Below are 23,945 nucleotides of genomic sequence, written 5' to 3'. Positions count from 1 at the left end.
GCTATAGGAGGGGATTTTAATGCAGTTATTGAATCTGAGGAAAGATCAGGCAGCCGAGAGCCAGACAACTAGCAAAGTTGATTTTTTTGAAGCGGTACAGAATTCTAATCGTCTTGATGCAGGCTATGTTAGGAATCGCTTTACATAGAGCAATAACAGATCAGGCCAGGCTCGGGTGTGGGTGAGATTGGACAGAGTCCTTATTAATGACCAATGGGATGCTACCTTTCCGTCCGTTAGAGTGAAGCATCTCCCCTGAATCAACTCCGATCATGCCCCGCTCCTTCTGTCCTTCCCCATTCCGCCCCACTCCAAGGCCAGACCTTATAGATTTCTCAGAATGTGGACTTTCCATGATACTTTCCTGTAGGTGATCAAGAAGGATTGGGAAGGTAAATGCTCAAACTAGCCCATGATAAACGTCTAACTGAAGATGAAGAAGACAAAATAGTTGCTCAAAATGTGGAATAAAGAGGTTTGTGGAAATATATTCCATCAGGTTAAGCAAGCTGAGGAAGAGCTAGCCAAGATAGAACAGAACATGCAAGACTTCCCAAATGAGAGTTTTCTTCAAGCAAGCATGACTCCCAGACAATGTTTAGCCAAATTGGACTTATGGAAAAAGTATTCTGGAAACAGAAAGCTAGGACATCTTGATTGGAGGAAGGGGATAGAAATACAAAGTTTTTCCATGCTTCCACTCAAGACAAAATCAGGTGCTCAACCATCACCAAGATCTAAAACGTAGATGGCACATTCATCTCGGGCCAAGAAGCGATCAAGTCAGCAACTATCACGTTCTTTGCAGAGCTTTTCAAAGAAGAACCCACCTCCCCAGCTGATGAACTGATATCGGCTATCCCCTCGTTGCTAACCCAGCAGGACAATGATGCTCTTTCGGCCCCCCCCCCCCCCCCCTAGAAGAAGTCCATGTTGTCCTCTATGCTATCGCTAAAGATGGGGCCATAGGTGTAATGCCTCGACTTTTCAAGACCCGAGTATATGACTCGTTTCTCAAAAAACCAAGTGTTAACCTTAAAGGATAGTCAAATTCGAGTATGTGTGTATATATATATATATATATATATATATATATATATATATATATATATATATATATTCTTTTATCAGAGTAAGCAGATGAGTGTAGAATAGACAAGTAAGCATAAAGGAAAATTTTTAATTTTCATTTAGAATATACAAGAGGTTACCCATAATGACTTATACAAACCAAAGTCCCCATTCTTACAATACAAAATGAAATAACATTACATGTGAAACAAGGTAAATTGCAACGATCTTGAGCTGTGAAATCTTGTAGCAGCCTTTAGCAAATACAATCATGTACCCTTGTCAACCAAAGCCTAATCCTCACCAATATGAATGTGAATATCATCTGGGCCACCTTTGCTACCTGTATGGTTGTATATTTGATGGATGAGTAACCAACTCAGTATGAATTCCCCTCAAGATTACACACCACCGCATTAGGTAAGCATAGTAATAAAACAAAGCATACAAAAAAATACATGATGCAGGTCTTATTAGATGTATGAATGCGTGAATGCAGTCACGCCCCGGGGATGCTCATCCATACGAAATTTGTTCTCGTCACCCATGCAAATAAGCAATCAACGCCCTGAGGTCAACCGTGTAGAATGCAATCATCAACCTGGGAAAAACATCTAGTTGGATAGAGGCTAGTCATCAGCGAAAGCATGTTAAGTGCGGCGTAACGATTGCCTATCGTACATCACGTATGTTAGCGATAGACGCTGGTCTGTGCCATGTATGCATGATTTGCCAAATCATTATTTGTTCAGTTACAATCAGCTCATGTAAATAAGCTCAAAGGTCACTACAGGGGCTAGTTGCTAGCGTAGGCCGACACTTGGGCATAAGTCCCATATCACCATCCTCGGTTCATGAGGATACCATTTTAGGATGTTTAATGGAAACCCGTCGACTAGTAGCCAATCATATTACAGTATATGGGGCTTACCATCGCGTGGTTGAATAAAAATAGTACATTAAACCACATAGGGAAAATACCAAAACCGAGCCACCTAGGGCAAATGTCAAAACTGAGCCACACAGGACGAATTTTGAAACTAAGCCACGTAGGGAGAATTTTGAAATCAAGCCACATAGGGCGATTATTAAAACTATGCGATAAAGACCATCATTGAAAACCACTTAACACAACGACTCATGGATGGTAAGCCCACATCAATGTCCAATTCAAACCGTCATTCAACAACCACTAAGTCGAAGGCCCATTATAATCACAATCAATCAGGTTACATCCCAAGTATGGGTGTACATTTATATGTGGGGGTTTTTCACTAATGTACCAGTTTAAATTCCATAAACAATCCATAAATAATTCATAAGCATGGAAAAATATGTAGGATAGATATCAGGCATGTAATCTAGCAGTTCAATTCTAACACTTAGCACATGTGACTATAAAATAAAGATATCAATTATTAACTGCAATGTAAATAAAAACCATCACTTAAGCTAATGAAAAATGGAAAGCTCAAGGGGAAGAAATCATCACCTTATAGTTTGCATCGCCTACCAGCATCGCTAATAAATGCGTATTCTCTTAAAATCAAATCCTACCATAAATCAGGATGTACAATTAGATTTAAGTTCTACACACCACCTAGGGTTTAAGATCATAGTCTAGGGTTATCTTTTAGGGTTTTAATGTAAAATTAGGGTTTTATCTTAGGGTCTAGCCCCATACTTAGATTTTAGGATTTGAATCCTAACTTATTATTATTATTATTAATGTTATTATCATTATTATTATTATTGTACAATGGGTCAAATAATATTCATAGTAGGAATATCAATCCATTAATAATAGTAACAATGGTTCATAAGTTTATATTTAAACGTACAGATATTGTCTAATATACTCATAATGACTAATAATCTCTTAGATAATACGAGTAATAATAATAGGATATTTTCTAATGATAATATAATAAGGACTAATGGTAATAATTATATTAATAAGTATTTGACTAACCCCATAAGAGAAGTGATAACATTTTCTAATGATTTTAAATCATAACTATCAATCCCAATCATGGTAATGGATACTATGACCTACTATGAATTATGAAATTCTATAGTTAGATCCAATCCTAACACACTATTTAGGGTTAAGGTCTTAACCTAAGATTTGGATTACCTAGGTTTTAGGGTTTCATTCTTAAGTTTAGGTGTAGGATAAATTTTAAGGTCTGAATTTTAAATGGTGTACAAATAATTATAACAACGTAATCATTATTATTAATGAAATAATTAGCATTAGCTAACATGGTTATAATAATCATTATAATGGTACAAATTAGTGAAACCCATTGCCAATGATGATATTTAAAAACGGTAAATAAATTATTATGTCTAATAGTCGTGGTTTTGCTTATGATAACTAATACTAACATGCACAATCTACAAATGGCTAATCATATTCAATAATTACGATTATCATGGTAACACCAATCATAATACTAATCAAACAATTCGTTCTAGGAGAGAGCTTACCCACATTAATCGAATCTTTAGCGTGTCAGCTTCCAAACCCAACTTGTTTCCAACAACCCCTAATCGTGACTCAGGTGAGTTGACTCGGCAACTCATGCTCTCTCTCTCTCTCTCTCTCTCTCTCTCTCTCTCTCTCTCTCTCTCTCTCTCTCTCTCTCTCTCCCTCCATTTTCTTTTCTCCTTGCTGGACCAGGCCCAACCCAACTCGACTTGGTTGGACTCATTCCAGCCAAGTCAACTCAGCAGCAAACCCCCTCTCTCTTCTCCTTCCTTTCTCTCTTTCCTCTCGTACTCTCTTTCCTTCTCTCTGTTTCTTCTTCTTTAAGGCGTCTGAATCGTCCAGGGGTGGCTGGACTCATCTCAGTCATGGTCCAACTCGGGGGAGCCAGGTCCGTATTCGGCACGAGACGCGACCACGACTCGACCCGATCCGAGCTGGTGCAACATGCACCCTTTCTCTTCTCCCCTGTTTTCTCTCCCTCATTCATTCTCTCTCTTTTCTTCTTGCTTAGAGAGGTCTGGAAAACCTCTGAACTCGACCCAGCAATGTAGGCCAAACCCGACCTGACTCGGCCCAAGTTCGACTCGATTCGGTTCAGTTTGGGCAGTGGCCAGGTAGAGCAGATGCTCTGCCCTCGTTTCTTTTCTCTCTTTCATTTTCTTCCATCCACTGCAGGTCCAGCGGAGTCATTGGACCACCGGATTCGACCCGAATCGACTCGGTTTGGTGCCGATTGAACAAGGAAGAAGCTCCGCCGTCAATGGCGGTTTCTCTCCCTCAGGTTCTTTCTTTAATCCGGAAACATGAGAGGGTTTCTAGGGGTGTAATGGAGCTTGGAGGATGGATGGATCGAAGCTTCGCAAAGGCTTTCTCGGTGGGTTCGCATGAAGAAGGAAAACGGCGGTTTTAGGTCTCTTCCTTTGCAAAGCCCTAATAACATGATATAAACGGCTAGGATCGTTCGGGATTGAACGGTCAAGATGTAGGAAGGGCGAGATTACGCGGATCGCACTAATGGTAGTAGCAGGTTCCCATTTTCGAAACCTTTGTGTTTTTTGGGACCCTCTTGCGCCGGTTGTTGTGCAAACACACGTGCTCATCTTCATGTGAAAAGGCTAGGATTTTGGTCAGCCTCAAGTCACGCACGCGATGGACGGTTTGGATCATGGAAATGAAACTTTATTGGCGGGCCATGATCGAAACAGACGGACGCTTGCCCGTCTGCTGCTGAAACCGAAGAGAGAGAGAGAGAGACGTCTCTCCTTTTAAGTAAAACGCGGGTCAGCCCGCTTTCACTGTGCTGGGTCGACCAGTGCACATAGCGTGCACGATTCTGTAGTGCCCACGCGCTGCGAGGTGGGCCTAGCATAATGTTTCTGAGAAATCTACTCCGTCCATTTACTTTGGAGGGCCCGTTTACTATCCTTGACCAAAGACCAGGCTGATCCGAGGCTTAGGTCGGCCATGCGAGTTTATTAAGGCCTTCTAGGTGCCGATTACATCGTTCCGACGGTCGGATCATTTTGAAATTGGACGTCAACGGCTAAAAGAGCCCTAAGAATTTATTTAGATGACTGGGACCCCTATTCTATGAATTTAGAACATTAAATATTATAATTAGGATACTTTCGATGTTTTTTATTATTATTATTATTATTATTATTATTATTATTGTTATTATTATTATTATTATTGGATTAAAATTGTAGGGTCTCATTTTAAGGTGGTCGTGTAGACATGTGGGCTGCAAAAGGATTTAATTAAAATCCCCAATAGTTAATTACACATCTTTGAAATTCTATGGTCTGTTGGCCCATATAAATCCAATGGTTGGATTGATCCTGATCCGACTATCAATGGCCCTAGGAGTTTCTAAATCATGTGACTACTTGGTGGATTCTATCTAATGATATGTTATGGGCATAATGGGTGGATCGGATCATCTGCTTGATCAGTAAAAGTATTACATGGGTGTGATGGACATGATGAATGGTGGATCTCGTGTCTTACTTTATATGATTTATTTATACTAAATAGGCATACATTGAAATATCCTCACGATCAATGTTCTAAAAATAGGATATTTATTTATTTATTTAAGTACAGGGTCAGTGACATCTTGTTGTGATAGACAAATCGATCTCAAACCTTATTATTGTGTCATGAGTTTTCATAGTCCAAAATCGGATGTTTGAAGGGTCATTAGGGATCCAGAATGGATTGAACTTAGATCTTAGAGGTCTGGTTGTCATAGTCAAAGTCAAACAGTTAAGATAGATTGAGGGCGACTATTCAAGTAAGCTATGTTGGCGCTCATACTAAATTAGGTTATACAGAAACACCCGAGTACTGAAAGTATGGGGTGTTACACCGAGCCCAGACGGGTTTTCAGGTGCATTCTTCTCGGAATGTTGGCAGATTGCAGGGAAGGATATCCACATTGTAGCCCTTTTCCTATTTCAAGGGGGTGCTCTCCCTAGAGCATTCTCCTCTTCCCTCATTTGCTTAATTCCCAACACTACAAGAAATATGGTTTTTACTGACGAAATTTTTACCGACGAAATTATTTTTCATAGGTAAAGATGACTTTTACCGTCGTCGGTAAAAGTCATCTTTACCTATGAATATTTTCGTAGGTAAAGGGTCTTTTCACTTTTTCGCACTTTTACCTGCGAAACATAATTTCGTAGGTAAAAGACCTACGAGAAGTTCATAGGTAAAGGGTGTTTTAAAATTTTAAAATATATTAAAAATCGAAAAGTTTACTTTTATCGACGAAATTTAATTTCGTAGGTAAAAGCCATCTTCACCTATGAATCTTTAGATTACTTTTACCGATGAACTTTAATTTCGTAGGTAAAAGCTATTTTCACCTACGAAACTTTTTGTAGGCAAAGGGTGTTTTCAATTCAAAATAAACGAAAAGTTTAGTTTCACTTAGGTAAAAGACATCTTTACCTATGAAAATGTTCGTAGGTAAAGGGTGTTTTGAATTTTAATAATTGAAAAGATTACTTTTACCAACAAAATTTAATTTCGTAGGTAAAAGTTATTTTCATCTACGAAACTTTTTGTAAGTAAATAGTGTTTTCAATTCAAAATAATCGAAAAGTTTAGTTTCACCTACGAAATATAATTTCATAGGTAAAAGCTGTCTTTACCTACGAAAATGTTCGTAGATAAAGGGTGTTTTGAATTTAATCTCGAAAAGTTTACTTTTACCGACTACATATAATTGCGTAGGTAAAAGTGATAATTACCTATGAAGATTTTCGTAGGTAAAAGTGATAATTACCTATGAAGATTTTCGTATGTAAAGGTGTTTTGAATTTTTCAAAAAACCAAAAACCGAAAAATTTACTTTTACCTACCAACGATTTCGTAGGCAAAAAACGTTTATGAGTCTGTTACCTACCACTATTTTCGTAGGTAAAAACATATTTGAGAGACTTTTACCTACAAAGTATTCCATAGCTAAAAAACGTGTAGGAGACTTTTACCTACGCAATGGTGCATAGGTAAAAATATAATCTCTAACATAAATTTCAAATGTAGTTGCAGCCTTTACCTACGAACATTTTTGTAGGTAAAAAACGTGTATCAGACCTTTACCTACGAAAATGTTCGCAGGTAAAAAATGTGTACTCTTACCTACGAAATTGTTCGTAGGTAAAAATATAATCCCTACGAAAATGTGTGTAGGTAAAAAACGTGTATCAGACTCTTACCTACGAGATGGTTCATAGGTGAAAATATGATATTTAAACCGTTTAGACCTTTGCCTACGAAAAATGTCGTAGGTAAAAAACGGTTCTGAGATTTTTACCTACGAAAAATTTCCTAGGTAAAAGCTTTTTTTAAATTTTCCATCTCGAAATTCCTGATATACACCTGCTACAATATAATTCATCATATTCTTCCTGATATACACCTGTTATATAATATATTTCATCATATTCACATTCACATCCATCTAAACCCAAACTACGTAAATCCATCCAAACATAAACTACATTCATCCAAACATAAGCTACATCCATCCAAACACAAACAATCTTATCCACATGACATTCATCCATGCATAAATACATATAAGTTTAACATCATAAATAAAATATAAAAAATTATTCATAGCGTTACGGAATTGAGAATAGGTTAAGGTTTAGGTTTAGGAAATTGGGTTCAGGTTCAGGATCAGGTTTAGGTTTGGGTTTTCAAGTTTAGGTTTAGGTTTAGGTTTAGGTTAGGGAGTTGAGATTAGGATTAGGTGTAGGTTTAGGTTTAGGAATTTGAGAATACATTTGGGTTTTACGTTTAGGTTATAGGATATAAGTTTAGGTTAAGGTTTAGCTCATAGGTTTTGGTTTAGATTAAGGTTATAGGTTTAGGTTTGGGAAATCGGGTTCAGGTTCGAGTTCGGGATCGGGTTTAGGTTTGGGTTTTCAAGTTTAGGTTTAGGTTTAGGTTAGGGACTTGAGAATACATTTAGGTTTTAGGTTATAGCTTTAGGGAATTGAGAATAGGTTAAGGTTCAGGTTATAAGTCTAGGTTTAGGTTATAGGTTAAGGTTAAGGTTTAAGTTATAGGTATAGGTTTATGTTATAGGTTAAAGTTTACGTTTAGGAAATTGGGTTCGGGTTCGGGATCAGGTTTAGGTTTGGGTTATAAGTATAGGTATTGGGATTTGAGAATAAGTTTAGGTTATGGTTATGAGTCTAGGTTTAGGTTATAGGTTAAGGTTTAGATTTAGGCTATAGGTATAGGTTTAGGTTATAGGTTAAGGTTTAGGTTTAGGAAATCGGGTTCGAGTTCGAGATCGGGTTTAGGTTTGGGTTATAGGTATAGGTTTTGCGATTTGAGAATAGGTTTAGGTTAAGGTTATGAGTCTACATTTAAGTTATAAGTTAAGGTTTAGGTTTAGGTTATAGGTTAAGGTTTAGGTTTAGAAAATCGGGTTCAGGTTTGGGATCAGGTTTAAGTTTGGGTTATAGGTATCGGTTTTGGGATTTGAGAATAGGTTTAGGTTAAGGTTGTAAGTATAAGTTATAGGTTAAGGTTAAAGTTTAGGTTTCGGCTATAAGTATAAGTTTTGGAATTTGAGAATAGGCTTAGGTTAAGGTTATAAGTCTAGGTTTAGGTTATAGGTTAAGGTTTAGGTTTAAGGTATAGGTATAGGTTTTGGTTATAGGTTAAGGTTTAGGTTTAGGAAATCGGGTTCGGGTTCGAGTTCGGGATCGGGTTTAGGTTTGGGTTATAGGTATAGGTTTTGGGATTTGAGAATAGGTTTAGGTTAAGGTTATGAGTCTAGGTTTAAGTTATAGGTTAAGGTTTAGGTTTAGGCTATAAGTATATGTATAGGTTATAGGTTAAGGTTTAGGTTTAGGAAATCGGGTTTGGGTTCGGGATCGGGTTTAGGTTTGGGTTATGGGCATAGGTTTTGGGATTTGAGAATAGGTTTAGGTTAAGGTTGTAAGTATAGGTTATAAGTTAAGGTTAAGGATTAGGTTTCGGCTATAAATATAGGTTTTGGAATTTGAGAATAGGTTTAGGTTAAGATTATAAGTCTAGGTTTACGTTATAGGTTAAGGTTTAGGTTTATGTTATAGGTATAAGTTTAGGCTATACGTTAAGGTTTAGGTTTAGGAAATCAGGTTCGGGATTAGGTTTAGGTTTGGGTTATAGGCATAGGTTTTGAGATTTGAGAATAAGTTTAGGTTAAGGTTGTAAGTATAGGTTATAAGTTAAGGTTAAGGTTTAGGTTTCGGCTATAAGTATAAGTTTTGGGATTTGAGAATAGGTTTAGGTTATAGGTTAAGGTTTAGGTATAGGTTATAGGTTAAGGTTTAGGTTTAGGTTTAGGTTTAGGTTATAGGTATTGGTTTAGGTTATACGTTGAGGTTTAAGTTTAGAAAATCGGGTTTGGGTTATAGGTATAGGTATTAGGATTTGAGAATAGGTTTAGGTTAAGGTTATGAGTCTAGGTTTAGGTTATAGGTTAAGGTTTATGTTTAGGCTATAGGTATAGGTTTAGGTTATAGGTTAAGGTTTAGATTTAGGAAATTGGGTTCGGGTTCGGGATCTGGTTTAGGTTTGGGTTATAAGTATAGGTTATAGGTTATGAGAATAGATTTAGGTTAAGGTTATGAGTCTAGGTTTAGGTTATAGGTTTGGTTTTAGGTTTAGGCTATAAGTATAGGTTTAGGTTATAGGTTTAGGGAATGGTTTAGGAAATCGGGTTTGGGTTTGAGATTGGGTTTATGTTTGGGTTATAGGTATAGGTTTTGAGATTTGAGAATAGGTTTAGGTTAAGGTTGTAAGTATAGGTTATAGGTTAAGGTTAAGGTTTAGGTTTCGGCTATAAGTATAGGTTTTAGGATTTGAGAATAGGTTTAGGTTAAGGTTATAAGTCTAGGTTTAGGTTATAGGTTAAGGTTTAGGTTTATGTTATATATATATAGGTTTAGGTTATAGGTTAAGGTTTAGGTTTAGGAAATCGGGTTCGGGTTCGGGATCGGGTTTAGGTTTGGGTTATAGGTATAGGTTTTGGTATTTGAGAATAGGTTTAGGTTAAAGTTATGAGTCTTGGTTTAAGTTATAGGTTAAGGTTTAGGTTTAGGCTATAGGTATAGGTTTAGGTTATAGGTTAAGGTTTAGGTTTAGGAAACCGGGTTTGGGTTCGGGATCGAGTTTAAGTTTGGGTTATAGGTATGGGTTTTGGGATTTGAGAATAGGTTTAGGTTAAGGTTGTAAGTATAGGTTATTGGTTATAGATTACGGTTAAGGTTCAGGTTTCGGCTATAAGTATAGGTTTAGGGATTTGAGAATAGGTTTAGGTTAAGGTTATAAGTCTAGGTTTAGGTTATAGGTTTTGTTTTAGGTTTAGGCTATAGGTATAGGTTTAGGTTATAGGTTTAGGGAATGGTTTAGGAAATCGGGTTCGGGTTTGAGATTGGGTTTAGGTTTGGGTTATAGGTATAGGTTTTGGGATTTGAGAATAGGTTTAGGTTAAGGTTGTAAGTATAGGTTATAGGTTAAGGTTAAGGTTTAGGTTTCGGCTATAAGTATAGGTTTTAGGATTTAAGAATAGGTTTAGGTTAAGGTTATAAGTCTAGGTTTAGGTTATAGGTTAAGGTTTAGGTTTAGGTTATATGTATAAGTTTAGGTTATAGGTTAAAGTTTAGGTTTAGGAAATCGGGTTCGGGTTCGGGATCGGCTTTAGGTTTGGGTTATAGGTTAAGGTTAAGGTTCAGGTTTCGGCTATATGTATAGGTTTAGAGATTTGAGAATAGGTTTATGTTAAGGTTATAAGTCTAGGTTTAGGTTATAGGTTAAGGTTTAGGTTTAGGTTATAGGTATAGGTTTAGGTTATACGTTAAGGTTTAGGTTTTGGAAATCGGGTTAGGGTTCGGGATCGGGTTTAGGTTTGGGTTATAGGTATAAGTTTTGGAATTTGAGAATAAGTTTAGGTTAAGGTTATGAGTCTAGGTTTAGGTTATATGTTAAGGTTTAGGTTTAGGCTATAGGTATAGGTTTAGGTTATAGGTTAAGGTTTAAGTTTAGGAAATCGGGTTCGGGTTCGGAATAGGGTTTAGGTTTGGGTTATAGGTATGGGTTTTGGGATTTAAGAATAGGTTTAGGTTAAGGTTGTTAGTATAGGATATAGGTTAAGCTTAAAGTTTAGGTTTCAGCTATAAGTATAGGTTTTGGGACTTGAGAATAAGTTTAGGTTAAGGTTATGAGTCTAGGTTTAGGTTATAGGTTAAGGTTTAGGTTTAGGCTATAGGTATAGGTTTAGGTTATAGGTTAAGGTTTAGGTTTAGGAAATCGAGTTTGGTTTCGGGATCGGGTTTAGGTTTGGGTTGTAGGTATAGGTTTTGGGATTTGAGAATAGGTTTAGGTTACGGTTGTAAGTATAGGTTATAGGTTAAGGTTAAGGTTTATGTTTCGGCTATAAGTATAGGTTTTGGGATTTGAGAATAGGTTAAGGTTATAAGTCTAGGTTTAGGTTATAGATTAAGGTTTAGGTTTAGGTTATAGGTATAGGTTTAGGTTATAGGTTAAGGTTTAGGTTTAGGAAATCAGGTCAGGGTTTACGTTTGGGTTATAGGTATAGGTATTGGGATTTGAGAATAGGTTTAGGTTAAGGTTATGAGTCTAGGTTAAGGTTATAGGTTAAGCTTTAGGTTTAGGTTATAGGTATAGGTTTTGGGATTTGAGAATAGGTTTAGGTTAAGGTTATGAGTCTAGGTTTAGGTTATAGGTTAAGGTTTAGGTTTAGGCTATAGGTATAGATTTAGGTTATAGGTATAGGTTTTGGGATTTGAGAATACATTTAGGTTTTAGGTTTTGGTTTAGGTTTTAGGTTTTGGTTTAAGGTTAAGGTTTAGGTTTAAGTTAAGGTTGAGGTTTAGGTTAGGTTAAGGTTTTAGGTCATAGGTTTAGGATAAGGTTATAGGTATAGGTTAAGGTTTAGGTTTAGGTTATAAGATATAGGTTTAGGGAATTGAGAATAGGTTAAGGTTTAGGTTTAGGAAATCGGGTTCGGGTTCGGGATCGGGTTTATGTTTGGGTTTTCAAGTTTAGGTATAGGTTTAGGTTAGGGAGTTAAGATTAGGATTAGGTGTAGGTTTAGGTTTAGGAATTTGAGAATACATTTAGGTTTTAGGTTAAGGTTTAGGTTTAGGTTAAGGTTGAGGTTTACGTTATAAGTTAAGGTTTTAGGTCATAGGTTTTGGTTTAAGTTAAGGGTATGGTCCCTGCAAATACAGATATAAACACGGCCATTCGGCGCAAATGGACAGGCCCTTCCAATGCTGTCTGTAAAAAATGGACAGCTTCATCATGGCCATAATAGCGGTTCCCTCTTTCCAGGGAACCCCGCTCTTCCGAATAGCTTCGACGCACATCCGAGTCTGCTCCATTAATTTCGATTAAATACATAAACACGGCCTGTCCAAATGGCCAGGCCCCTCCAATGTTGTCCATAGAAAATGGACAACTTCATCATGGTCATAACAGCGGTTCCCACCTTCCATGGACCCTCGCTCATCCGGATAGCTCCGACGCACATCCAGGTCTGCTCCATTAATTTTGAGCAAATACATAAACACGGCCTGTCCAAATGGCCGGGCCAATCCAATGGTTTAAGCTTTTCTTACCTTCCATTGTATGCTTTCAAGGTGCAGATGGCCATTGAAACACACATACATCTTGGGAATCGCTTCTCAAAACCGCAGACTATTTTGTTTTGAAACTCGTTCATCTCGCCTAAAAACCTGTCACATAATGAATAACTGTAACCGCAATGATAACTATTATGAATGCACTATAATGAACGAATTATTATTATTATTATAGATAGCTGTAATTACAACATGGATGTTGGAGTCACTCATGAATGGGTAGAATGGCATATAAAGATTATAATCGACCTTAGAAATATAAATGCCATTATAGATAACTGTAATTACAACATGGATGTTGTGTGTGTCTATCTCATATGCACCTCAACATATATGTCTGTGTGCATGTGCAGGTGTGTGTGTCCATATATATATATATATATATATATATATATATATATATATATATATTGTATTAGAGAAGGGAAGGGATTATTTAAATCATTAACAAAAGAAATATATGAATATTAAAAGATGTTGACTACTTCATAAAATGCTCAGGCCTATAAAGAAATGGAACCAATGTCCACACCACCTGATTGATTTGCATATAAAACAACCATATTACAATGAACTATTTCAATTCCCAAAAAATTTAGAAAAGGGTGTATGAACATCAACCAATGTAGATTGTATACATTAATTCCCAAAACAAATAAGAACAAATAGATAAGTTGGATTACCTGTAACAACAACATCATTGAGATAATCTCCATGTATTAGGCTAATATGCTGGCCTCCTAATCTCTCCCTCCCACGCCCATACGAAGGCGATGGCTCTAACAGGCCATTTCTTGGGATCCTATTCCATCATTCAAAACAAGGAAAAACACCCAAATGAATAAACAAATACTACAACATTTGTAGGCTGTATAGATATGTCTTTAACAATATGTATTTATGGCGCATTTTTTCCAGCCAAGTCTCAACCATCAACATTTTGTCCTTGAGGTTGTAAGCACATCTCTCCAACCATGCTAGTCTCTGCTCTTGTCAGGAGCTATACTGTCCATGATGTTCTCTTGAGAAATTAAATGGACTTCTGGGGTTCTTGTCAGTAGAACAATGATGCTCAACTGCAAGCAACAAATTTAAAAGTGAAACTTATAACATGTTTTAAATGGAAAATGAAATTGAGCAATGCTACAGAGATTTGCCTGAGTGACTTGCATCTACAACAAAAAGGTCTGTGGAGCCAACCATGACATGTATTAGACATCCACTATATCCATCAGTTGCATCATATCATTTTTGGACATAATCCCAAAACTCAGGTTGATATAAAACTCAATTAAGCCACACCACAGGGAACAGTAGGAACGAGAAAGCCCACACATTTTTGGACATAAAACAATAATGACCTTTGATTCATTGATGAAATGATTACAAGACCTAGATGTCAAACAATGCAATGCTGATGTTTTTTCCCAATTATTAAAAAAACATCAACTTCAAAATTTATGGAGTATCATTGTGACACAGATTTATTTTTTTCCCTAATGAGAATAGACCAAGGGTTGCTGTTTGGGAAACAAAAAAGAAGAAAAAGAGAACCAACAATGATCAATTTTGTGAATGGCAGCACAATACCAACAATTTTCCTAAAGAGATAAGTTAGTGGGTGAAGTGTATAGAAACCTTCCCATACACAGTTGCATTTGGCCTCATGAGCACATCACCTACTTGGACCATCCATTAGGTCTAACCAATTCTTCTTCCACTACTATGCACAAAAAAAAAGCACATCAATCATCTGGTAACTATGAATTTTCAGGGCAGCCCAAGAAGAGTGGACTTGGCCTAATGGACAGAGTAGATAGGTGATGCAGAGGGCAAAGAGCAGGGGGAGAAGAACTGTGGAAGTGATGAAGACAATTCACTGCTACAGATTCTGGATTCTTGGTACAATAACAAGGATGATAGTGGTAAGGATCAGTTGCAGAATGGCGATGGGTAAACACCATAAACAAATCTGAATAGTTACCACAGATGATCCAAAGTATATACTGAACTTGTTCCAACACAAAAGCATGCCATGGTAAAAAAGCAGGACTTAAAAGTACAACACAGCGCACAAGGAACTATTTCAAATCAAAAGGAAATCTTCCCAACCTTATTTTCACTTCAGATAAGATGATGTAAAGTGATTGTATATAAAGATTCCAACAGGAAAATCATAAAACTGGCTTGCCAAACATAGGGTTGAGTTTCGTCATGAAAATTGCAAACTCCACCAAAATTGTGTAAAATAGTGAAAGGAATGGCCAAATGGTCATGTAGGTGACTATAGGATTAGGAAATCTCCACTATGGGTGTGTGTGGGAGAGATGGAATAAAATGCTTCTCCTTTTTTTTCTTTTTAAATGCAGGGTTTGATGATAGGGCGAAATTCAAGGCCTGCTGTGGATTTGGTGGTGACCCATTTAATTACAACCCTCTGATTCCTTGTGGGGGAAATCCAGCTGCCAAAGCATGCAGTCAACCAAGCAAGTATATGAGCTGGGATGGCTTACATTTCACTGATGCTTTTAACCAACGGTTTGTAGAGGAAATGATGAAATCCACACCATTCCCTAAGTTCTACTAAGAAACTGTTGCCACTCGAATCATGTCACCATGTACTTTTTATATATAAAAAATAATAATAATAAGCAATGCTTTGATAAAGAAGGCTTAGCCCTTCAATTAGGCTTTTTTAAGTAAATGGGCCCCATTTTGGGTACATTGGCGTGCATTTAATCCAAACAACTAATCTGGCGGTCCCTACCTTCCTTGGGCTGTGCCCCATAATTCACAGTGATCAGATTATCTTAACGATCTGATCAGATGATATATGGGCAATGGACATTCTTTCTTCGACCTTTCATTTTAAATCCTCGAAACTACTCGACTGGTTTGATTTTTAACGTATAACCACCAATCCATGGTAGGACCCACCAAATGAACTGTCGGGATCTTCAACATGTGGAACATGCAAGATAAAGATGTAGTGCTGCCAGCAGATAGTAAGCCATCCACTGAGTGGCAACATAAACCCTTTCCTACTGTCATTGGTGAAGATTTTTGCAACTGCAAAGTTGCATAACCCCAACCATGGAAATGATCTGAGGATGAAAAACGTGCCCACCGCCAGTTCAAGAAACATCAGACGGACCAGAGCCAGTAGGCTGCCCTGATAGAGCTGGTGAATGGTGGAGATTATGAATAATTTCTGGAGGCATGAACCACTTGATGTTTCCATTCAATCCCTATTTGGAAAACCCATTAATTAATTACCATGTTACTAGAACAAAATTTTCAAGCTCAGGTGTATGTGGATGATCAATCTCAATCCAAACCATCCATTAGATTCCTTCCTTTCGAAGTGGGCCACCATGAACGTAACACCCTATCTAATGACAGCGATCCCTGATCTAGAGGCATAAAGCACGAGAGCTCAGCTGAAAAACTACAACATGCTAATGTAAACATTATGAGGAATTGTAGAGGACTGTGCATAACATCAAATATAGAGATCAATGAAGCTGTATGAAGGGCATAGCTGATCAAACATACCTCTTGCAAGCTCAAGAAGAGAGATTCAATCAATCAAAAATCTAAAAATTGCAATTTCAAAGCCGTATGGATGCGAAAAGGGGGAAATCTGATTTTCTCCTTCATTTCAACTCCCATGCTCTTGAAAAAAACAACAAATGGACCCTCTTGCAAGCTCTAATGATCGGCCGAAATCTCCCCTTCAATGTCCTTGTGGATTGAGAGAATCAAAGAAGTGGAAGAGAGCTTGCATCGCATGCTAGGGTTCAAAAAAGGGGTTTTCGAAAACCCCTTTTCAAGACTCTTTTCTTTTAACATGAGTTTTTTAGTTTGTTTATGGTGTAAGTTCAACACCAATTTTAACAAAGAAACACCACTATTTTAAGTTAAAATCAAAAAAGAAATATTCAAAATCAACTTTACATTTTAAGGTTTTTAAAAATATGAGTTTTAAACCATTTAACATAAAGCTTTTTTCTCACATTTACTACCAGACATGTAGCTCATGTGTACCTAGCTAGAGATGGATGGTTCTGTCATGAGCTCTGTAGGAACATTGGATACTATTTCCATTAGGTCCTACCTAGAGATGGATGGTCCAGTCATGAGCTCTGTGGGGCTATTATGATGTTTATATTTTTATCCACGTGGTCCATTCATTTTTTACTAATATTTTAAGGCATGAGCTAAAAAAAGAATGCAAATTGAAGGGTAAGTGAACCACACCACAAGAAGCGGTGAGAAAATGCATGTGTAACATGTGTGTCACTATGCTATTAATCTATTGGGTACATGGCTTAGTGATGATATCTCAAAACAATTAGATTATCAATTGCATCACCATAATTACTTTAATACAAAGATCCATGCTGTCCAAACATTGCCCATGCAAGTCAACGGTTAAACATTACATATGCATACACTAATTAAAAATATTAAAATTGATATAGTAAATAAATTAAAATCCCTCAAATATACTATGTATAACTACTTTTAGATTGCAAGGGATTCTAAATCTAGGGTGCCAAACACAACAGGAGAATTTCAAATCCTATTGGTTCCAAATCCACACTCCCCAACAAGCCTTAAGTGTGATCTCGACGATAGTTTCACTGTTTTCATGGCATGATGTCTGGTACAAGTGATATTTTGTTCTCTTTTCCATACATGTAGCTCATGTTTATGTCAGACAATATCATTGTGTTGGTTCCACAATGATTAGTTCTTACTGCTTAGCCAAACATTACACTAATTTATTATCCAAACTGTCTGAACAAGGGGCTCTAAATGGATGATTGAAAAGTATGGGCAAAAGTACACATTCAATGTGTGTAAGTCCATCAATCAGTATACTAGGATCATTTGATTAGATCATTTTTCAGGTTTTGACCCATCCAAGGTGGGATCCAACTCTTGGACTGTCTAGGTTCATGTACACATGTATGAATGTAGGGGAGATGGCATGGGTATCAACCGTCATACTCGTGCTGAGCTTGTTGTATTTTCTATAAATATTTCTGCATGAACCTAAAAATGAATAAATCTAATTCTCAGATGGACCACATAAGTGAGATTGACTGCCTACTGTTGAATACTTCTTGGGCCCACAACAGTTTAGATCAAGCTGATATTTGTTTTTTTTTCCCTCCATCCAAGTTTATATGGCTTTATAAACAGGTTAAATGACAAATAAACATTATGGTGGGTCCTAAGAAAGTTTCAATAGTATATTGTGGTCTACTTGAGTGTTGGATCTACCTCATTTTTTTATTTATAATCTAAAATTATATGACAAATTGTTGATGGATTGCTTCCTACCACTGTGATTTTCGTACTTGCTCCATCTAAAGTCCTATAAGACTATCTCTTATAGTGCCTGCCTGGTAACTTGCTCCATCTAAAGTCTTATAAGACTATCTCCTATCGCTTTTCAATTGTTGTGGGACGATGAACTTATATACATGTATGGCATGTGTAATGGATGGTTGCCACACCATATGAAAACCTTAACCTTAGATATCCATCATTAATAATTCATAGATACTTTCAAAATCCTATTCATTTAATGGCCCATGGTCTTATCAAAGACGAGTGGATTCCGTTAAGTATCTGTGAGTTTTGACTGTGATTCCGTTAGTTATTTAATGGCCCACCTTGATGTATGTACATGTTGTCTATACGTTTTGCCAGCTTATTTTAAGTGTATGAGCTTAAAAATAAAGCAGGTTCAAATCTTAAGTAGACCATACCATATGAAACTCTGTAAGACCCACAAAGCACGTGCTATCCACTCCGATCATCGAGTCCTCATGTTTACCACCCTTGAAAACTAGTATGATCCAAAATTCAAGTCTCGATGAGGCCCACCTGATGAACAACTTGGATGTGGTGTTCTTGATGGACATTGGTGCAGCATAAAAACATGGTGGACCATGGAGCTTTGATGTACGATGAGAATTGTTAAGAATTCAGAAACTGGTTATCTTGGTTATGTGTGGCAACTACAAATGATTCCATTTTCATTCAGGGATTCATTTTCTGTCATACCTCATTGTTGAGTCTCTCTCCTACGGGGGTTGGGTACAAGTACAGCTAACAATTTGATATGTTGGGAACTTCTATAGGGAGTTACAAAACAGATTGGCGAGACGATGCATGAACTAGCTACAAAAGTTGACGAGTATGCTCGTGGAATGATTAGTGGGTTTGGTTCAACCCTATTTGAGGAGCTCATGGGAACTTCCCATGAGGTCGAGCTGTGTTGGCCCCACCATGATGTGTGTCAAACATCAACACTGTGTATTTGATGGGTCCCCTTTAAATTATGGGATATCCTAAAAATCAACCGTGCACTTGGTGGGGCCCCAACTGAAATTTGGAAGGGATTGAAACTTGGTATGACCTCTCATCCAAGGGGCACACACATAATGAATGCGTTGGATTTGTGAATCTAAACCAATGTGGCCCAAAAAATAATTATGAATGTTTTAATGGAGGGTAACCCCTCCCAACTTTTGTATGTGGTGTGGCCTGCCATGGGATGGTGCATCCGACTGATGGGGTAGATGTTTTACACGCATCATGGTGGGGCCCACAGAGCCATACCAGACCCCGACCAAAATTTAGGGCATGAGCCAAAAAATGAGCCAGATTTAAAGTTCAAGTGGACCACACCACCGGAAAAAGGGAATCGTACACCCACGGTTAAAAACTTCTTGGGCCACTGTTTACCTTGGTGTGGGCCACTTCAACGTTGGATCTGCTTCATTTTTCGGCTCATGCCTCAAAATGCCATGGTAAAGTAGATGGACGACATGGATATGTCATATACATCATGGTGGGCCCACAAATAACCATAAATGTTTTAATGGAGTGTAACCCCTCTCAACTTTTGTATGTGGTGTGACCCACACAAGTGATAGATTGATTTGATTTTTAATCCCTAGGCCCACCATGGGTTGGTGCATCTGACTGATGGGGTAGATGTTTGACACGCATCATGGTGGGGCCCATAGAGCCATACCAGACCCCACACAAAAAATCGGGCGTGCCCTCTTAAAAATGGGCGCTCAAAATAACCCCCAAATAGGCACGCGCTCTCTCACCCAAGCCCCTCTCCTGTCTCTCTATCGCCCTAATCCCCTCCCTCTCCTCGCTCTCTTTATCTCGATCTCTCACCCTCCACTCTCTCTCTCTCTCTCTCTCTCATACAGCTACCTTCGTCTCTCTCCAGCTGCAGCAACGAGATAACTCATCAGGTATCTCGATCTCTATGCTTTGCGAGTTGTTTATTTTTTATTTGTACTGGTTATGGTGGGGATTTACTAGATTTAGAGCTAGGGTTTTGGATTTCAGAAGATTGAAGTGAGAAGATGCTTTTTCATTTTTCATTTTTCTTTGCATTCATAGTTGTTTACCTGGAATGTATTTGTTTCCCTGATCAATAAATGCCCCTCACAAAATTTTAAGTTACAATCTCACAAAATTTTGATTTTTCTGTATTTGGTTGTGTAGATTTGGTGTTGAATTTGTGATGGTTCGTTGGGTTTGATTCTGTTTTCTGTTTGTTTTGATCTGATTGCTGCAAGATATGGGTTTTGGGCTGTGAACGTGGCGCTGCTTGGGCTTCCTTTTGGGTTATTTATTTATTTATGGGAATTTTAGTGATCTGGGGAAATTTTGTGAATTGGGTTTTTTGTTTTATGGGTGGTTGTGGTTGATTTTTTTTTGTTGGGTTGCATTGGACTTTTTGGGGATTTGTTTCTTTGTTTTGTTTGCAACAAGATATGGATCTTGGTTTTAAATGTGGGGGCTTGCATGGGCTTCTTTTTTGCTATGGTTTTGTTGTAATTTGTGTGATTTGGGGAGGGGGTTTGTGAATTCTGTTGTTTGTTTTTGGTGGGTGTGGTGGATTTTTGTATGGGATTTAAGTTTTTTTTTAGCACTTATGTTGGATTTTTAAGTTTTTTTGGTTGGGTTGTTTTGGATTTTCAGTTGGGTGTTTGGTAGCTATGGAGATTTTGGGAATTGGGTTTTGGTTTTCTTAGTGAGCTTAGTTGAAACTGGATTTTCGCTTAGTTGGGATTGTGGTTGCTTTGAATTGGAATTAGGTTTAGACATGCCACAATGGCTGTGAGGGGAGTAGGACACGATATTCATGTTTTTTGTCTTACAAGGAGAGTAAAAGTACCTAGCCCTTTTTTTAGATCAGCAATTACAATCCTATATCGCGTAATGGGTCCCACCGCCACCGCGATAGCTGTTACCTAACCATTTTTTAATACCTTGATTGAAACTGTGTGCTATTTGAAAATTTGCTGCGTGGATCTTATCCTTTCTCAAATGACTGCAATTTTCATATTTTTAACAAGAAGTTTTGGATGATCATTGCGAAGATGTACTATTCTTTTAGTCCGTTCTTAATGCAATGAATGCCAATGCATTTTGGGCCTGTTTGTTTGATGTATGGTTTCTCCAAAATGTCATGGACCAAGATGGACAGCCTTTTCGATTCTACTTCCTATTGTCTTTCTCTCAAAACAAAACTGATATGGCCATCCTATCCAATCTGATTTGATCTGCACCCTACATGAAAATGCTGTTTTTTAGTTCATGTGTTTTGATGGTTCCTGATGCCATGATGTAATGAGACTAATTTTTAGTTCATGTATTATGATGGTTGTTAAAGCTGTGAATGTAACGAATCTAGTCTTAGTTAATCAACTTGTTGCAGTTGTTAAGGACATTTGTAGTTTAAACCATTAATATGTCCATCCACTTCTTTTGAAAAGTCTTTGAAAATCTATATCTATTTTAGTTCATGTATTTAGATGCTCAATTGAACTGAATTGCCAATAAAAAAGATGCAACTTTCAAAGTGCCACCTGTTGAGTTCAACATCAGATCATGAATCCTCTATTTACTTGTCCCTATATTATCTTTTCTAGGAACTCCTTTCCTTCTAAATCTTTTTCTTACTCATTAGGAGGATGATGTCAAAAGCAGCATCATTCGACTGCGTGAGAATATGGATGTGGAGATAAATAATATCATGGTTTGCCATGCAGGTACATTGATCTAAAACCATGCATTACTTGACTTCCTGAGAATGGATATGGTACATTGATCTTTTCCCCATAGTTTTCCGTATCTTGGAATTTTTTTTCCCTTATGTTGATAGATTCATTTTAATATTTTGCTATGTGGCTATCATTGCAGTTGGTTCTGCATGATCTTAAGTTGAATTTAACATCATGAGACTGCATGTTAGATCTGCATCTTGTTTTTGCTGCATGGAGGATGGAAATTCTGCTCGAGATTGTTCAGTTTTAGTGAAAGTGGTGAACTAAACTTGATAATGTAGACTGAGGAGATCTAGTCAATGTGGGAGGATTAAATTTATATGATGATCTGAACCATTCTTTCGATCTGGGACAATCATGAATGGGTCATAGAACAAAATTATAGTGATTGTACAGTCTCAATCATTTGTTGGTATGTTACCCTTACCTGCAATTTCCTATTTTTGACTTTATTATAGACAAGATCTTGTAAAACTCGGTTCCCTAATTTCTGGCTTCTACGAAATGACTGAAGTGAACTGAATGCCGACCAAATACATACTCATACTTTCGCTTTATAAATTCAAGGCAAGTTACATTACTGAAGTGAAAGTGAACTTGACATATCTGAATGACAAATTTTGTGTACCTGGTTTGTTCCTGGAGTTTGGATGAATGGTTGGTGTTGTAAATGAATTGTTCCTCTTATTCAAAAGAAGAAGAAAAGAAGAAGAAGAAAAGAACAAAGAACAAAAGGAGGGAGGGTGGATGGGATTCTTCCAATCTGAAAGACTTTTGAAAGGGCCCTTTAAATGTATGTGTTTTTTTTTTTTTTTTTTTTTTTTTTTTTTTTTTTTTAAAAAAAAATAATTACATCTTTAGCTTATGTGCTTGTGTGGGTGTTGCTCCTTTCTAGCAGGAAGATATTTTTTGGTTGGTTGGCATCCCATTGGTAAAGAACTCCTTGGCTGGTTTTAACACTTCCATATTGTCATATGGATAGGTATGAATTGATAATGTGCATGCCTGTAAATGACATGGGTTTTAAAGTTTGGTGGATGGAAGGTCTTCATCCAAGTACTTATGCCCATTTCATGTTATGCAGGAAAATCACATTGATCCGAACTAGCTATTGCTATGTCCGGTACTATGATTTGTGCCCTTTGGCACTTAGCAAACTAGATTTCTGAGATGTCCTCTTTTCTAAACTGAAAACATAAATAATACTAGCTTGGTTCAAAATTTATATGTCCTCATGAATGTTTCAATGGTGGGTGTTCATTCTCCATTTTTATTTTTTCCTGTTATGTGGCTTACTTGGATTTTGTATTTGCTCCATCAGCTAGACATCATCATGATTAGGAACTCAAATGGACCTTCATCCGTATGATGTAAGGTTTATTTTTTAGTGTTTCTTTTTCATGCAAAATTCTCTGTTTTCATTGACAATTTCATTGAATTGAAGTTGGGTTTCTTTGGAAATTGGTTTGGGATCTGTTTGATAGTATTTTTATGTTTGTTGAGTTGAATTCTTGAAGAAACGATGACCAAGAAAAGGAGGCGGTTGAATGATAAACAGCCCGATGGCAGTAGTGGAGGTTATTCAGGTGGGATCCATGACCTTGAAACACAACTCAAGCTTTATGGTACGGATTCCAAAGAACTCAAGTGGATTTTTCTTTTCTTTTCCTTTTTGACTTTCTTTCTGGAAGATGACTTTAAAATGGCATTTGGTTGTTTTGTTTCTTTGAATTTGGCTCTCCAATGCTAGAAAATGGTAACTTTCATTTTGGGTTTTTAAATTCCTAGGTCCTCAACTGCAGAAATTCAAACCCCAAATCCAATTTTTGATTTTTGGATTCAAAATTGTTTGGCATTTAGAGAGCCAAAGTTTCTATGGCCTAAACATAGATGACTTGACCTTTTGTTGTGTAGATGTAGAAAGAAATAAAGGAGCTAATTCAACATTGAGATCTTGCTCAATCTCCTCTCAAGGGCTCGTCTCTTTTCTCAACACTTTTCAGGTATTTGGGATCTTCTCCTACTTTTGTTTCCACCATTGCTTCTTGAAAATCTGCTCAAGGGGTGAGAATGAGGAAATGT

General features: G+C 37.2%; 1 long non-coding RNA gene across 1 annotated transcript; it reads left to right on the top strand.

Annotated features, from left to right (window-relative positions):
- The first annotated feature begins 21,715 nt into the window (after nucleotides 1-21,715).
- Nucleotides 21,716-22,490, top strand: LOC131218435 (uncharacterized). The gene is made up of 2 exons (XR_009157733.1): nucleotides 21,716-21,848; nucleotides 22,000-22,490. It is a non-coding gene; the product is annotated as an uncharacterized LOC131218435 (long non-coding RNA).
- Nucleotides 22,491-23,945: the final 1,455 nt, after the last annotated feature.

This window comes from Magnolia sinica, chromosome 11 (assembly GCF_029962835.1).
Source record: "Magnolia sinica isolate HGM2019 chromosome 11, MsV1, whole genome shotgun sequence".
Taxonomy (NCBI): Eukaryota; Viridiplantae; Streptophyta; class Magnoliopsida; order Magnoliales; family Magnoliaceae; genus Magnolia; species Magnolia sinica.
This window is presented reverse-complemented; position numbering and strand designations above follow the sequence as displayed.